Source organism: Pinus tabuliformis, chromosome 6, assembly GCF_031772625.1.
Source record: "Pinus tabuliformis cultivar Carrire ecotype Pingquan chromosome 6, CPIR1, whole genome shotgun sequence".
NCBI lineage: Eukaryota > Viridiplantae > Streptophyta > Pinopsida > Pinales > Pinaceae > Pinus > Pinus tabuliformis.
This window is the reverse complement of record NC_142292.1, coordinates 128,137,551-128,156,574: the sequence shown is the minus strand read 5'-3', so window position 1 is coordinate 128,156,574 and position 19,024 is coordinate 128,137,551.

Sequence of the window (19,024 nt, the reverse complement as noted above, 5' to 3'; positions counted from 1 at the left end):
ATTGACAGAATCATGAAATGCAACGTCTCATTAAGAAAACTATTTCTGATTCAAAACCTTTAATCCTTGGACGATTTCTGGGCCAATATCTGCTTTGAAGATGGAGGCTTGTAAATCTAAGATTCGTCAAAGGGTTAATTTAATGGAGAGTTTGAGTTTGTTTTAATGGAGAGTAAAATGTGTGTGGTTTAAAGCAGTTAAATATTTTTTTGAGTGGTGAAAGGTGTGTTATTTAATAAATGTGTGTTGGTTTATATGTTTTAGTTTGTGGTGTGAATTGTGAATTGAAGTACTATCGTGTTATTATTATTATAGTTAAAAATAATTAATATTATTTTTGTATTAATGGAGAAAATGGTTACATTGTTGTAACGTTCTCCCTAGTTTAGGATTAGTTCCTATAGTTATGGGGTTTGGGTGCAACTTCCTATTTCCTAGTATTGTATTTATTGATGTAATCTTTGATTGATTGATGAAATAGAGTGGACGAGAGTGATCTCTCTGTTTTGGTGAGTGTAGTCTCCAGGTGCAGGCCACACCTGAGAGCTACATCTCTTTCTTTTCAATTTTGTTCACATTTTATCTTGGTATCAGAGCTCAGATTGAGTGAGCCTGATCTTTTGTCACCTGTGAGGCTGAAGTGCCTGTAGTAGCTAGCTTGCCTGTGTGGCGGAATTGCCTGTGTGGCTTGAAGTGCCTTTGTGGCCGTGTGTACACGAGAGCTCTGTGCTCAATTGAGCAGGTGGACTGCAGAACACCTGGCTCGGACTCGGAATTTTTTTTTTTTCTGAGTAGAAAGGTCGATTAGCGCGGATTTTGCGCTGACAGTCGCGCCAGAAGAGGAATTAGCGCGGATTTTGAGGGATAAATCGCGCCAAAGCGCCAGAAAGCCCGATTAGCGCGGGATTTTACCGGGAAAGTCGCACCAATTAAAATACTCTAAGCGATTTTGAATTAGCGCGGATTTTTCGCTCGGGGTAGCGCCAAGGGGATCTGCAAATAGCGTGAACTTCGTTTGGCGGTTTGAAAAACGGTGCAGGTCGGCGGAGTTGTAGATCCGTCCGGGAGAGACAGATCGGGAAAGCGTCAGAGGAGATCTGCGGGAAACCTCGACTTCGTTTGGCGATCTGCAGGGAGAGCAGGATCGGCGAAGTGGCAGATTAATCCGGGAGAGGTGGATCGGATCAATTGTGATCAGATCATTGTTTCGGCTGTGTTGGAAACGCCGAATTTGCTCATTGGAGCGGGAGTGCCAGACATTGCAGATCAGTGGCAGAGGTGATAGATCGATCTGACAGGTATTGTTTTTGTTGTTGTTAAGTAGATTCACAATGAGTAATACGATGGAATCTTACCTTAACGAGTCTCGTAAATTCAACGGGTCTAACTTTACGAATTGGAAGTTTAAGATCCAGACCTTGCTCAAAGGTGCGAATGCTTGGGCTATAGTGACAGGCGATGAGCAGAAGCCGACTGCAACCACACAGAAGGAAGACTGGGAAAAACGAGAAAACAAGGCCAAAGTCCTGTTGAAGATGTCTGTGAAAGACAATGTCATTGCACACATCAGAGACTGTAAAACGTCCGCAGAGATTTGGACGAAAATCAAAAGTCTGTATGAGACCCAGAATACAAACAGAGTTTTGGCTCTGAAAAGCAAGCTATTTTCAATGAGGATGGATGAAAGGGAGTCTGCTACTGCATTTGTTGCGCGAATTAAGGATGTTAAAGACGGATTGGGGGCCATTGGAGTGGCGGTGGCTGATGAAGATCTTGTTGCAATTACAATGAATGGAATGCGTGATGATTTCAAAACCTTCATCACTGGAGTCTCAGCAAGGGAGAAAACACCCACGTTTGATGATCTCACTGCGATCTTGCAGCAAGAGGAAGAGCGACGGCAGAACCTAAATCTGAACCCCCAAAGTGACGATCTCGCGCTGGTGGCAAAACGACGACTATCTAAAGGGAAGCAGTCACAGCAACAATCAGTCCAGAAAGGAGGAACAACACATAAACATCACTGTCATAAAGGTATGCTTGCAAATCATTCTGAAAAGAAATGCTTTTATTGTGGAAAGAAGGGTCATATACAGAGAGATTGTTATTATAAGAAGCAGGCTCATGAGACAAGGAGGAGACAGGTAAATCCAAAACACAGAGGATATTTTGTTGAAGAAGAAGACTTCAGTCATGAATTTCGACTGTTCACAGTCGACTGTGCCCTTTCAGCATCGAATGAAGATGACATCTGGTATGTCGATTCCGGAGCATCCTCTCACATGACAGGTAATAAGGAATTTTTTGATAGTCTTGAAGAAATTATAAATGGATCAAAAATATATCTAGGGGATGATAATGGATATCAGATTAAAGGTCATGGGGTGATTTCAGTTAAGTTACCAAATGGAAAAATTAGTCACCTTTCAAATGTTTTATATGTACCTGGAATAAAGAAAAACCTGATATCTGTATCCATGATGGCTGATCAAGATATGCATGTCGAATTCTTCAAGACTCACTGTGTGATAAAGGATTGCAGGAATGAAATTGTTGCAACAGGCATGTGAGTTGGAAGCCTATACAGATTGGATGGAAAAAGTATATCAAAGCAAGCCATGGTTGCAGGAGAGTCGACAGCTGAACAACTCTGGCATTAGAGGTTTGGTCATCTGAATCTGTAGGATCTCATGTTGTTACAAAAGAAAGGTATGGTCGAAGGTCTCCCCATCTTTCGTAACATTCAGTTAAACTGTGATGGTTGTGCCTTAGGAAAGATGCACAGAGAACAGTTCCCTGTGCATGATAGGAGGAGGCAAACAGAAATCTTAGAGCTAGTGCACACTGATGTATGTGGTCCCATGCAGACAAGGTCGCTAGGGGGAGCATACTATTTTTTGTTGTTTACTGATGACTGCACTAGGTATTCATGGGTTTATTTTTTAAACAAGAAAAGTCAGACTTTCCAATGTTTTATAGATTTCAAAACCCTGGTGGAAAAACAATTTGGAAAAAGTATTAAAATTCTCCGATCTGATCAAGGAGGAGAATACAAATTAAAGGAATTCATGAAATACTGCAAATCTCACGGGATTGTTCAACAGTATACAGTGTCGCACACACCACAGCAAAACGGAGTTGCAGAATGTAAAAACAGAACCTTGGTGGAGTGCGCAAGGAGCATGCTGCAAGGTAAGGGTCTATCTAATATTTTTTGGGCAAAAGCGATAAATACTGCTGTATATTTAAAAAATAGAAGTCCTACTAGGTTTCTTGGCTTCAAAACCCCTTTTGAAGCCTTATATGGATTTAAACCAGCAGTAAACCACTTAAGAGTCTTTGGGTCAAAGACATTTGCACATGTACCCAAAGCTAATAGAAAGAAACTAGACCCTAAGGCAGTCAAATGCATCTTTGTTGGTTACGGCACAGAGTTTAAAGCATACAAATTGTTCAATCCTGAGTCTCGTAAGACATTTGCAAGTAGAGATGTAGTCTTTCATGAACAGGTACAGGAAAGGAAAGCTGATGTTGGAGATGATTGGCACATTCCATTGCTGTTGGAGGAAAGCAGCAAGGATGAAAGGGAGCAGGAACAGGAGCAGAAAGAAGAGAATGAAGAAGAACAGCAAGAAGGTGAAAAAGCAGGCCCAGCTATTGCAGAGGAAAACAAATTTGAAGTAAGTCCCCTACCAAGGAGGTCAGGTAGGAAGACTCAATTACCATTGAAGTTGAGAAACTATGCGTTGATGTCAAAGTTTTTGAACATTATAGAGCCCTCTAATTATAAAGAAGCTAGTCAATTTGAGGAATGGAGAGCTGCAATAAGTGAAGAAATGGAATCAATTCTTAGAAATGATACTTGGGATTTAGTTGAGCTGCCTAAGAATAAAACACCCATAGGATGCAAGTGGTTGTTTAAACCAAAAATGAATGCAGACGGAAGTATAGATAAGTTAAAAGCTAGGTTGGTTGCAAAAGGATATTCACAGAAGGAAGGTATAGATTTTTATGATACTTTTGCACCTGTAGCAAAGCTAAATACAATCAGAATGCTTATTGCTTTAGCTACTAAATATAATTGGGAATTACACCAGCTTGATGTTAAATCTGCATTTCTAAATGGTGATTTAAAAGAAGAAATTTACTTAGTACAGCCAGAAGGATATGTAAAGCAGGGGTAGGAACATCTTGTTTGCAGATTGAAAAAGGTTTTATATGGTTTAAAGCAAGCACCCAGGTCTTGGTACGAAAAGGTTGATTCTTTCTTTATAGAGTATGGTTTCCATAGAAGTTTAAATGACCCAAATTTGTATACCAAGTACAATAATCAGGGGCAGATTATTTTGATTTCTTTGTATGTGGATGACATGATTATAATAGGAAATGCAGATGATTTAATCAAAGGAATCAAAAGGCTTATGTCACAAGTTTTTGAGATGAAGGATCTCGGAAGCCTTCACTATTGTCTGGGATTAGAAGTATTCAGAGATACTGGGCAAACTTTTCTTACCCAAGGGAAGTATGCCAGAAATATGTTGAAAAAGTTTGGTATGGATCAGTGTAGAGCAGCAGCGACACCTTTGCAGCAGAATCTGAAATCGAACAGTGACGATGGCACTAAGGAGGTTGATGCCACAATGTACAGACAACTGGTTGGCAGCCTGATATATCTTACAACAACCAAACCTGACTTGGCATACTCTGTTAGTGTGTTGAGCCAATTTATGTCGAAACCGCTTGAAAGTCACTGGATAGCAGCAAAGAGCGTGTTAAGGTATCTTTGTGGTACTGTTAATTATGGTATTTTATACACTGATGTATCTGATGTTACTCTAGCAGGTTTTTCAGACTCAGACTGGGCAGGTAACTTGGATGATCGGAGGTCCATCACAGGTTATGCATTCAACATAGGTTCCGGGGTCATAGCTTGGAGCAGCAAGAAGCAGAGTACTGTAGCCTTGTCTTCATGTGAAGCTAAGTATCAAGCATTGTGTGCAGCAACATGTGAAGCGATCTGGTTGAGGAGACTTCTCAAAGATGCAGGAAAAGAACAGAAGCAACCCACTTCTATCAAAAGCGACAACCAGAGCACCATCAAATTGGCATACAATCCAGTGTTTCACAAAAACACCAAACATATAGACACTCAGTTCCATTTTGTTAGAGAGAAAATACAGTCTAAAGAAATTGTTGTTGTATATTGTAAAACTTGTGACAATGTGGCTGATATTTTCACAAAACCTCTTGCACGAGTGAAATTTGAATTGTTTAGAAAGATGCTAGGAGTCCAGGAGAACCCTTTCTCCATTAAGGGGGGGAGTTAAAAATAATTAATATTATTTTTGTATTAATGGAGAAAATGGTTACATTGTTGTAACGTTCTCCCTAGTTTAGGATTAGTTCCTATAGTTATGGGGTTTGGGTGCAACTTCCTATTTCCTAGTATTGTATTTATTGATGTAATCTTTGATTGATTGATGAAATAGAGTGGACGAGAGTGATCTCTCTGTTTTGGTGAGTGTAGTCTCCAGGTGCAGGCCACACCTGAGAGCTGCATCTCTTTCTTTTCAATTCTGTTCACATTTTATCTATTATAGTGTGCAAGAATCAAATGATGCATAATTATAAAGAATAGCTTAATTATTAAATAAACTAATGTGACTAGTTGTGTTCCGGGAGCATTAGTTACAGGTAGTTTTTAATAAGGTCAAGTTAGTGTGGGTCAATACAAGTTATTTTATGCAAAGTCAAGTTGTAGAATTGTTTGCTGAAGAAATTTTGAATGGCTCATGCTATTCTAGATAACTGATGAAGTTTGCAAAGGGTCATGGATTCACAGATGGTAGTTCCATAAGGTGGTTCAATATCGAGACTGACCCATTGGGCTTCGGGAGGTTGAGAAGAGTCAATTCTGCAAAGTACGTCAACGATGGTCTGTAGTGGTTATGTCTTAAATGGATCAAGTGGGAAGCTCTAAAGTGTAGTGAAAAATAGAGTGAAACCATGAGATTTCAGAGTGGATATGAGTGTTAGTGATGACCATATCAAACAAATATGACAAAGGTTCATTTATTATTGTAATGTATGTTTGTTACATATAAGCATTAAGGGAGGGTGTTGGAAGTAATGCTTCTATGTGTCACTGTGAGTTGTCATTGTGAATTCCCAAATGTCACTCTACAAGCTATCGATTCCTATGTTATGAGTTTGATTCGTGTCATGTCTGAGTCATAAATCCAATTTTTTAGAACCTAGATTTGTCGAAGTCAAAGATTTATGTCCTATATATGTGTAACTATTATGATCAATAAAATACAAAGTGAAATGTGATTTGTTAAATTTCTAATATGTTAAAATTACAAAAATCATAAAAACTAAGTGAGTTATAACTTTATTGTTGATAGAAGTCTTTCTGATTAATGACATAGTTAGGATTTGGTCGACTTTTCGAACCAACTAATGTGGTTCATCCTGAGGAGGTGAAAAATCAATCGATCATAAGGTATAAATAGCATGGATGCATCATTGCCGAGATATAGCTGTTGAAAACTAGCCATTGGTAAGTTAGTTAAAAATTTTATTAAAAAAAGGGGAAAGGGAGACATCTCTTAGAATATTAATTAATTAGTTAAATACTAGCGGTTGTGTATTAAATGTACATAAAATATTTCTTTTATTTTTTTCCTGGGAATAAGTCATCCCCTAAAACTGTATAGTATATAATTTCGACAATTAAAAAAAATAAAATTATTTTATATCCATTTAATACATAACGGCTAGTATTTAACTAATTAATTAATATTCTAACAAATATCTCCATTTCTTCTTTCTTTAATAACATTTATAACTAACTTACCAACGACTAGTTTTCAACCACTATATCTGGGCAATGGTGCATCCATGCTATTTATACCTTCTCATCGATTGATTTCTCACCTTGTCCTGAGGATGAACCACATTAATTGGTTCGAAACCTCGACCAAATCCTAACTATGTGATTAATCCTAAAGACTTCTATCTACATCATTAATTGGTTCGAAACGTAGACCAAATCCTAACTATGTGATTAATTTGAAAGACTTCTATCTATATTATGGATCACAAAAGTTTTAGATCTAACTTTATTGTTATTAATTATAAAAAAATAATACATAAATTAAGAATATATATATGAAAGAATATGGAAAAAAGATTTTTAACTATGGAAATTTATTCTCACTTTATAATAAAAAATTTAAAATACAAATTGACTTTGTTACAATACTATAAACCGATACCATAACTTATCAATACCACATGCTCAAAAAGCCAAAACTCACTTCATAATATACTATACTTATTCATACAACTTTTTTTAAATTAATCAATTTAATTAATATATATCTATATATATATATATATTTACTTTACACTCAACCTTTTATTTTATATATTTTAAATCCCTACCATTCATTTAAGAAACCATATTCCATACGTATCCCCATTATGGCCCAACACTATCAACATAATTACAACCTATATGACGCTGACTAGATGACCAATACAGTGTAAAGTTACCAACAAGGAGTCAACGAAAAATAATGGCGTCGTGACGATGACTGCTGTAGTCGGTGAAACTTGAAGCATAGAGGAAAGGATCACGAAAGTAAGGGTGGGCAACTTGCCAGGATGATGCATTGTATTTACCACAAATGGAAATGAGAACGATTGCTTTATAATCCTTTCATTTATTTCGCCAATGGTAAACGGAAACCAGTGTTTTATGTTACTCACGTCCTTCACAGTCGATTGAAATGGAAATGAATCCATATGAAGGTGGAAATTCCTTTGATTGGGTAGAGAGCGCGATGGAGATTAGAGGAGGGGAGAGCACCAATATGTTGGAGTTCATTCGTCACCATTTGCTGGAAGTGGAGGACAATTTAGATATTAAAGATGTAGTGGATCACGCACCACAAAATTACATATCGTCATCTTCAGTATTCATTTCCCCAGCAGTCATCACCAGCGCCAGCTGGGATTATATCCACGCAACTGCCATCGCCACCGCCAGCGGCTCGTGCCAAAATTGCAGCAGTAGATCCACATCAAAAGACAATCAGAATGAACTCACGCAACATTTTTCTTCTACTTCTTATGTATCCTCAGTTATGAGAAAAGCAGAGGCAGTAAATATGAAGGTAAAGCCCTAGGGTCGGGAAGAGCAGAGTGTAGAGATGAAGCAGATGAATAGAGTCAGGCACTACAGAGGAGTGAGGCAGCGGCCGTGGGGTAAATTCGCAACTGAAATCAGAGACCCCGCCAAGAAGGGGACCAGAGTTTGGCTAGGCACTTTCATCACCGCCGAAGAGGCTGCTCTCGCATATGACCGCGCTGCCTTTAAGATGCGGGGAGCCAGGGCTCTCGTTAACTTCCCCCTCGCTCTCAATTCCAGTACAAAAAATGAAAAATGGTTTACTTAAATTTTGATTTCTTGTATGATTTTTGGAGCATCAATTTGTTATCAAAATCATATTTGTTGGTTTAATTAAGTTTCTTCATTTTTTTGGGTGGAGCTTTACCTATCTAGATCACTTTTGACATGAAAAGTTTGATATTCTTGTCCAGACAAGAATTGTTATTTCTCTGATCCTATTTCTCAGAAGAAAAAATACTGTCTTTTGTATATAAAAGAGAGTTCATATATATAGTTCTTAATCTAATGAAGTTTTGTTCTTCCTGTTCTTGCACAGGTTTAGTCTTTTCAGCTCTATGTAACCTAAAAACCAATATGTATTACTTACATTATGTCAAAATGTACTTTCAAGAGAATGATAGCGTTTTATAGGCATGAACAGTCCTTTCAAAAACATGTTAAATATTCAAAACTAAAATTTATTAAAATTAGAAGATATTAAAGCCGCCGAAATAGACCCTGTTGTCATGAATGTATGAAGCTAATGAGATGACCCCAGGAGGTGTTTCTGTCACGCCTTTTTTGAAAAGCATCCCTGCAACATGGTTTACTCTGAAAAATATGTGTAAACAAGGGGCTACGCTGCCCTGCTTGAATGGAAGTGGGGAAGTAGATGATCCCGTATTTTGACGTTGTTGACCTTGTTAAAGTAATAGAATTGGAAAATTTTAACCTCTAGAAACTGGTTCAACCTAATTTGTTTAATGTCAAAAGAATGCAATACTGGAAATAAGTTCCTAAAAGAGTGTAAAAGGTTGTTTCATAGTTGAAGTGGAAAGATGAGGGGAGGGGAACCATGTTCCTGGGCAAAGAGCAGCGCTTTTCCACCTTTGCTATCCAAACAATATGCAATTCAACTCGACACTGGGAAATCCAAGAGACACCGATAAAAATAGGCTCTCTACACCTGTGGGCTAAGAAAGATATATAGCAATAGATTATTAAATTAATGTAGCCCATAAATTTATTTAATGTTTAATTAAAATAAATAATATAAAATTGTTCATTAATTGTTTTGTAACACTCAGCGTGCAGCACCAAGACGCATGTATTACATGTGTTAGTTAATTCCAAAAAAAATACATGTGTTAGTTATGTGTTGTTTCCAAGCTTTTTATACCTACAAAGTAATCCGTGCCAAACCTTTCAAACCTTTCAACAGAGAAAAACACAAATTGTTTATATATACGAATGCATTCTTCGCATTGAGATGAGAACCCAAATTGATCATTGAGTCTCTCGATTCAACAGAGAAATATGCAGATTTGTCTGATCATTGAGTCTCTCGATTCAACAGAGAAATATGCAGATTTATCTATAGACGACACTCTTGGTTCATTTTTGAGATCAATAGTCTCTCGATTCAACAGAGAAATACCCAGATTTATCTATAGACAACGCATGTTGGTTCATTTTTGAGATCGATAATTGGTACTGAATGAGCTTCTGGTTCAACTGGTTCAATGGCTAAAACTATAGCTTTTGCTCGGGCAACGTGGGACTGGTCTAATTGATACAGTAAGTAACTTCAATAAATTATGGTATGCGTAGGAACAACTTTATGTGAAACCGGGACTTATGACTCGTGCCATCACGGAGGGTACAATCTCTGGGATTTCTGAGAAACACATTCAGGGTATGGGCAATGCTTTATTGGAGGGTCCTTTCATTCTGCAACAAGAAATCTAAGTAGTGAGTGCTGTTGCATTGGACAGTGATAATTATTAATGGCAGGGGTGACGCAATTAAGTCAGGGTAACACACATTAATTTGTAAGTTATCAAGAGTTAGCAACCACTGCATTTCTGCATATAAAGGTTGTGAATGTAAATGTGTTAGAAACCCTGCACAGATGAATCTAGCTAGTAAAGGTTGAACACATAGTTTTGCAAAGCAAAAACACTAAAAGAAAATCGAAAGAACAAAAGAATGATTCATTAGAAAATAAGTTACAATGCTCATGATATAGCATTACCGGTTGAAGATCTCAAGGTAATGCACCATAGTGGTGATCAATGAGAGGACTCAACACCTACAACAAGTTCCGGAGAGAAATAGCCAGTTGCGGAGCAAATCAGGGAGTAAATCATGTAGAAGAACTAGCCAGTTGCGGAGTTAAAGAAGGAGCAAATCAAAGAGTAAATCATGCAGAAGAACTAGCCGGAGTTAAAGAAGGAGCAAATCAGGGAGTAAATCATGCAGAAGGAATCTTGCATGTAGTCCCATGCTCTAACTAAGTGTCCGCATGTAGGTGTGTAGTACATCCAACAGTGAAAGCTATTAAAGCATGGAGGAATCAAAAGGAAAGAGAAATATTACCATAGTTTCTGGGATTATTTATCATGTCCAACAACTTATCGTATAAGTTAATTTAGGCAACCTTAAGTCCAGAAAGTGAGGGCTGCAATTCCTGTAGTAAGGATACAACCTTCTGATTAAACGAGATGGCAACATCATTAAACTCGTCAACGCATTCGTTATCGATCAAGTTGTGGAGAGTAATTTGTGAATGTAAACAGCCGAAAGGAGGAAAACCGATGAGGGCAAATAAGGTGGCACCTTCTGACATCAATAAAAACTAGGTTTCATTGATCAACAACAGCCCATTAGACGTTTCATAATTTATTTCATTTCACTTAGCGGCAGATATTGAATTTTGGTATAGAGCTAGTTCCAATTGTATAGAGATCTATGGATTATTTCTGGAAACATATTACAACACAAGTGAAACTTATATATGCAATGCTCATATAGATATAGATTCAACTAGGGTTCCTCCTTACAACAACAGGTTCCTGAAACAACAACGCGGGGGTTCCTGAACACCGTACGCGAACTAGAGCCATGAAATATGCAAGAAGTGGTTGTAGAATCCAACAACCCCAGAATAAAGGCAAGTGGAAAAAAAATTGATTTTCCATAATCTCATAATCTATAGATCCTAGGGAAATTAACTTGCCCTCATAAATATTTTATTTATTGTTTTGTGTACCTTTCATTTTCTTATTGCATATAACTTTGCATGACAAACAAGTTAAACAACGATATGTGATGCTCCTATGTAGCAGTAACACAACAACGTAGATATGCTAGTGTTAAAACAACTTTGTTTTTGCCCCATAGCCTTGGTCTTTGCATTAGGAGCTGCATGGAGACTGCACAAAAGAGCCTTTGTGTGTTGGACTAGCTGTTGTAGTTGAGTAAGACCTCGTGCTTGAGTAACAACATAATGGATAACTTGGTAGACACGTACGGTGGGATGGGATAAAGACTGGAAATTGCATTACTGTAACAACATGATGGATAACCTGGTAGACACATGCTGTGGGCTGGGATAAACACTGGAAGTTGCATTACTTACGTGCTTCTTGTTTTCTCGCTAAACAAACACGACTGTGCAGCCCAGCTAGCCATATAAGCGAGCAATACCAGTCATCTCATTCATCCCATCCAACCATCCCCTCCAGCCATATCAGCAAGAAGACCAGGCATCTCATTCATCCCCTCCAGCCATATCAGCAAGAAGACCAGACATCTCATTCATCCCCTCCATCCATTCATCCTTAGAATCTGCAAAAATCGAATGAAGTCGGGCTCCTGGCAAGGAGCGGTATAGGGTTCATTGTCGAGCCTTCCATTGGGTATTCCACATTGGGTACTTGTGGAGTTGCTAAGGTCTCTGCAGAAGGGAGTGGTGATGTTAAGAAGCAGCAGAAGAAATGTTCTGCTTTGGTGCTATTATGAAGCAACAGAAGAAATGTGTGAGGCGGAACATGAAGCTGCATGCAACACGAGCTAAAAGATGAGCTTATGTTTCTGGAGAATGATGAGGTTGGTTTCGTTGAGAATAGTCTCAGATTGATTAAGGGGCTAGCCTCAGTGGAGAATAGGCCTAAGCCTAAGCTGATGGAACGTAAAATTCAGTAAGTACTAATAACCCCCAAAAAAATTTAAGATGTTGTGTTTACTGTTTTGAAATTTTGATTTATAGTTTTTAAATTTTGAGTCAGGAACCTTCAAGGGGTTTTCTTATGTTGAACTCAAGGATAGTGCTTCACTATCAAAGGCACTGGAGTTGGGTACTAATGAGTTGTCTGTTGAAGCAATGGAAAGAAGTGGGGTACGTGATGGAGGTGGTAGAAGAGGAGGCAGAGGCGGTGGAAGAGGTTTTAGGGATGGAGGCGGTGGCAGAGGCTTTGGGGATGGAGGCGGACGATTCTCTGGAGGACGAGGTCGTGGTGGTGGTCGTGGCACCCCTCGCGGTCGCGGTCCTGGAGATCGCAATGGGGGTCGCGGAATTCCAAAGTTCAATATGGCTCCATCTGGTAAAAAGACTACCTTTGGATTTGGAGATGATTGAAAAAATGAGTGCATCAGTTTGCAGGTTCATCAAATAGCAAGAACTATCACCCATCATGTATTTGTATAGTATTATGAATGCCAACTAGAATACTAGTTCATCAAATAGCAAGAAGTATCGCCCATCCTGTATTTGTATAGTATTCTAAATGCCAACTAGAATACTTACCCTGGTCAGCTTTGATGCTGTGAACAATTATTTAAAGTTATAAATGGAAATTGTGAACAATTATGTAAACTTATAAATGGAAATTGATCATTTTGCAGAAAATTTGAAATCAAAATGTTATACTGGTCCAGTAATTTCACCTTAAGAAGCAGACCTGCATTTTGGAGTTCTTAATTCCTTAAGAAGCAGACCTGCATCTTGGAGAGTGGTTAATTTCACAGGCAGAATGTGCAGAAAGTCTACAGACCTGCCTACATCTTTGAGAGTGGTTAATTTCACAGGCAGAACGTCTGCAAACCTGCATCTTGCGCGAGAGTGGTTAATTTCACAGACCTGCCTGCATCTTTGAGAGTGGTTAATTTCACAGGCAGAACGTCTGCAAACCTGCATCTTGCGCGCCAAGGGTTAATCTCCATGGGTTAATCTCTGTGCGACTTGTTTTGTTTTGAGAGATAACACTTGTATTTTCATGCCACTTGTTTTGTTTTGAGAGATAACACTTGTATCCTCATGCCACTTGTTTTGTTTTCAGATATCTATGAGATCACTGAAAAAACAATATTAATCTCTAACATAAAACGCTAGAAAACTAATGCTAGCATTAAAACATAGAAGCGTTATGTCATAAAAGTGTTGGGCAATTTAGGAAATATATCTTAAGTTATTTTAAGTTTGGCCTCGATCTGAGGCCAAATAAGATGGCAAATTCTAATTAAGTGTTTCATTGGATAAGAAGGAATATTCATTTAAATATAAAACAAAAACATTAATTAAGTGTTTCATTGGATAAGGAGGAATATTTATTTAAATATAAAACTAAAACATTGCTTTAATGGAAAAAAATTGGTTGATATGTGTGTCAATTAATAGCCCCTCCAAAATACGTGCGCTGCAAAAAACCCACTATGGAAGAATGAGTTTTTTTTGTTGTGTTATTTATCTGATCCTATTGTTATCGTTTAATAATTTTCTAGAACTTTATCTTATTTAACATCCAAATATGATTTTTTCACATGATTTTAAATATTTTTACTAGACAAGGGAATTGTAGAATTTCATAACTTTAAAGCTCTACTGCCTAACGAAGCGGTATGGATTACTATCAAATACTAAGTGTATCTCTAGGCTGGGCTTACATCTCTTTTCGAGTTTCCAGGTCAATATCCTTTGGAAAAAATCCCTTAGGTCAATAGCGGTAAATAAAATGCATCCATTTTGCTCTTACTAAAAACACAAATTTTAAATATGTCTTATTTATTGGTATAGTTGATATTAAAAAAATTTATTTACATCATCGAACTAAATACATTTAGAATTATTTTTATGCGATATCATTTTGAACTGGTTAAAGTAGTCTCAATATTTTTAAAAATAATAAATAACAAAAATGTAAAGATAAATTTGGAAGTCCAAGATAAATTAGATTTTTGAACCCCAAGAGTTTATTTTATAGTTTATTATGAAAGATGTATAAGTATATTTGTGTTCAATTTGGAGTTGACATATGTTCCATATATATATATATATATATATAACTAAGTTCAGATATGATAAAAAATAAAAATCAATATACATGTATGGTTTTTTTAATTAAAAGTATTATAAAACATCACTAATCTCAAAGTATAATAAAATATTTCAAATGAGATATAATAAAGAGACAAAAATGAATATTCGTGGTTGGTTTGTTTTTCAATCTCACTTTCAACCATAAATAAAATATTTCGATGTCCATATGAAACAACATAATCTTATACCAATTTTATAGAGAAATGTAGTGTAAAGTTAAAAACAACTATATATACATTATATAAAGAAATTGAAAAAAAAAATTATAAGGAAAACATTTTAATTAATCTCACTATTTTATGCCCAAGTAAATCTTAATCTATTTTATACATTAAAAAATGCAACATAAAGAATGAAAAATTACAAATGCTCTCTTAAAACCATGAAGTAACAAAATAGCCTTGCTCATCCCCAAAACCTAAGACCTCCTCAAAAAACATTTTAATATTCAACTATGTTTGAAAACATAAAAACAAACAAACAAACTGACTGACTAGAGTATAGACATAAATCAAAGTGTTTTGTCTAGATGAAAAAGATCCACTTATTTCAATCATGTAGTAGACCAAAACTCATTATTTCAATAATTTATAAAATGAGGGTAGTTAAGACCTTCGAAGAATGTTAACACCGGGTTTTATATTTTGGCATAATATATGCACTAGGAAAAACAGAATCGGACAACTAACATAAAAGTTTGTTTATAACCACATCTTTAAAAGAGCTAACCTTGGAGGATGAGACCATAGATTCTGACACCTTAGCTTTTATAGCCTAGACAGAAGAAGAATAGTCCCTTTCTATCTTGAAATTGATTTTAATTAATGGATCCTGGCGTGTTCCATTTTATATAATTGTTTTCATAAAGCATGATGAACATTACATATTCTAGATACTTATTCTAGATAAATTTTACTATGAAAAATCTAATTCTACAAGTGTTTGCATCTCATAAGTTTACAAACTTTGGATTGATAATAAAATATTACTCAATTTATGCAAATGAAGTGCTTCATAATAATATTGAAGTTCCAAACCTTTTAAGCATAGAAATAAAGTTTCAAAGCAAACCAAATAATTCTTTACTTTTTCAAAGGTTTAATAAACCAAAAAATGAGCCTCACCCAACATTAAAAAACATTTGTAGACAATTAAAGCAATCGAAACACATTTGCAATATATTCAAGACACACCTATATATCCATGCTACATTTGTGAGAGATTGCATTTTAAAATAGAAATGTGTCTCATCATTGAAAACTCTTTGTCAACTTATCATAATCTCACCACTGGAACTACAATCAAAGAAATCAAAATAAATGAAAAAATACGTAGAGGTTGCAATATTGCATTACTCAATGGTAAATTAACTAGATTTGTAGCACCTACACATATTCGACAAAACCAAAAAATGTTCTATGTTGTAGAATTAACAACTTTAGAAGAGAGATTAGTGGCACCACAAATGACCTTTTCATAGATATGACAAATTGGCTACAAAAAATCACAGATAGGATTAACAGGCACATTCATAAATGTGCCTTCCAATCTGAACAAAATACAAACAACTCTCCCTAGAAATATTGATGGTTCCATGATAGTTGGAATAAGGATAAAAAGAAAAAGAGAATACACAAATGCTTATTTGTCTTGAAATGTTCAACCAAAAAAGGTGATGCTTTCTTTGAATGACCTATGCAATACAAGTCTTTAAAAATTAGAAAATAGTAATTAACAACAAATGGAAAAATAATTTTGATCAATGTAAACAAAATCTTGACTATAATATTCCAATAATTGACGAACAAAATCCAACTCAAGTTGACAATGACCTAGAACTAGAATCAAAAACACTTGTACATGGTTACTTAGAAGCCCATTTAATCCATGATCTTGAAACAAAAATAATACAAATTACTCCTTTTGAATAATTTCACCCACTAGGTATCTTCCAAGACAATTGCTCTGAAGAGATTAATTCCCCACATTGTTTTATGGTCATGGTCAACCTAATGATGTCATGAATCAATTTCCATATCAACAAATTGCACAATGGGAATTATTTCACATTTCAGAAGATTTCTCGACACACATCACAAACATATTTTTCAAAGCAATTCATATATTGTTAAATCAAATCTCAAGTTAAGCTTGGATCTCCATATGAAAATTAGAACTAAAAGGAAAGAAGTTGGTTGCAAAAGATGTCAATTATCGAAATAATCTGCAAAAGATATTATATTCAACAATTGCATATCAATGTTTCAAAAGCATTTGCACATCTCCTAACTACTTTGAAAACATGCAAAAAGACATTTTCACATTGATACGAAAACTTGGCCCCCCAACTTTCTTTGTAACATTCACTAGTGTTGAGCATCTATGGTAGCTAATTAGAAATGCATTAGAAAAACAAAATTCTATCAATTCAATGAATAATCTCAACAATGGTTCCAATGAATTCATTAACACATTGATCAAAATTTGCTCAGTGATCTGTAGTCGATATTATAGACATAGAATCTCAGTACTACGTAGAGTGATCACAAAAAGCAATGACCTTTTTGGACAAGTGAAATATTACTTTTTTTCACAGAGTTTCAAAGTAGGGGAACATAACACGATCATGGACTACTTTGGATTAAATATTCACCCATATATCAACACTCTCCTGAAGCCAATATTACTTCTTTCAATGATTGTTATTTGAATTCTGACTCAACATTGTTACCAGATCAAATGGTTCAAATACAAACTCATCATCACACAAAAACTTGAAAAAAAAATAAAAACAGTTGTAGATTTGGTTTTCCTTTTCCACCAATGCATGAAACTTGCATTTTGCAAACTTTGTGCAACAATTCTAATGATAGTCGTGAGATGAAAAAAATAACTTTATTTCCTTTTACACAACAAGATCTATTCAATAGACATGGCATTTGATATTTTACTAGTTGATCTTGGTATTACAAACAAAGAATATATATTACTTCTTCACTCTTGTATTGTGCGGCCCATCGTGTTTTTAAAAAGGAATCCTTGTGATATTTGGATAAATGCATTTGTAAATAAAATCCCAGCATTATGGAAAGCAAGCACAGATGCCCAGTTCATCTTAGCTGAATTTGTTGTAACAACTTATTTTAGTTCCTACATGACAAAGATGGATCCCATAATGGCATTTGTGTTTACGCAAATCTGAGAAGATTGCTTTTCCAATGATCATAGTAAAATCGAAATTATTCGTAAACTTGGAAACACATTATTAAATTTACAAGAAATTTCAAGTAGGCAAGCAGTCCACATTATTCTTTCATTGCATTCGTACTCATCATCTAGCAAAATAATTTTCATTAACACCAGTCGAGCTGAAAAATGAATATATGTGTTTAAAAGACATGTTCTTTTGCAACATGAACAAGGCGACTCTGAAATATTTTGTGCATGTCAAGCATTGACAGATATGTGGCTCAACCACTTGAACTTGAAAACCTTTTCTCAACAAAATATGATAGTTCATGCTGAACCACAAAAGCAACAACCAAAAAAAATTGCCCAAGTGTCATATGATTCATTCGTTACAATGAACAAAAAGACCCTAAAAATCATTATAGAGAAAAAATGATGCTTTATCTCCCATACAGAGAATCTAAATACACACTAAAAAAACCCGATGAAACATGGACAGAAGCATATTTATCAAAAAAGCACATTGTTTATGTTATTAAAGAAAAATTATCTCATCCAATATTGCCATGGGGTGGCATTGACCTTGCTTCAGCTATAGTCATATCAAAAAATGAAGACATATTTGTAGTTAAGCTCCCATTGGAAAATGACAACACTTCCCCTACTAAAGAATATGATATTCACCATGATCTAATACAAAAAATGCAATCTAGAGATGCAAAATACAAATGCAAATATCAATATGTGCAATAGACATCCATCTATTTTGAGCACAATGACATATTGTGGAATTAGAAGAAAGCAAAATGAAGAACAACAATTTATAATGAAATGAATAGTTCTATGGAAAAAAAAACAATCCAGGAAATCCAGTGTATTTCTTTATTACTGGAGGTGTAAGAACAGGAAAAAAACCACTGTATAGTCACTTTATCATGCACTAATGTGTTACTATAACAAAGACATCGAAATTGTCAAGTTTAGTTATGTTCTATGCTAGAGCAATTTATTTAAATTTTCACAATTAGCAAGCACATCAACATTAAGATAAACTGCAGATAGAACATAACTATAAATCGCAGAAGACAAGCCAAGACAAGAGGACACAAGATGTGGCGCGAGCCAGGGACAAACCCCACAATGTGTGGGGAAACCCTTTGATCAAATCTTCTTTTATCTTCAAAGTTTAGCAGAGAAAGAGAGAGAGAGTACATTTACAGCAGAAGTCAACACTTTGACTTATCTAGGTCTAGCATAGATCCTTTCCTATAATGATGAGA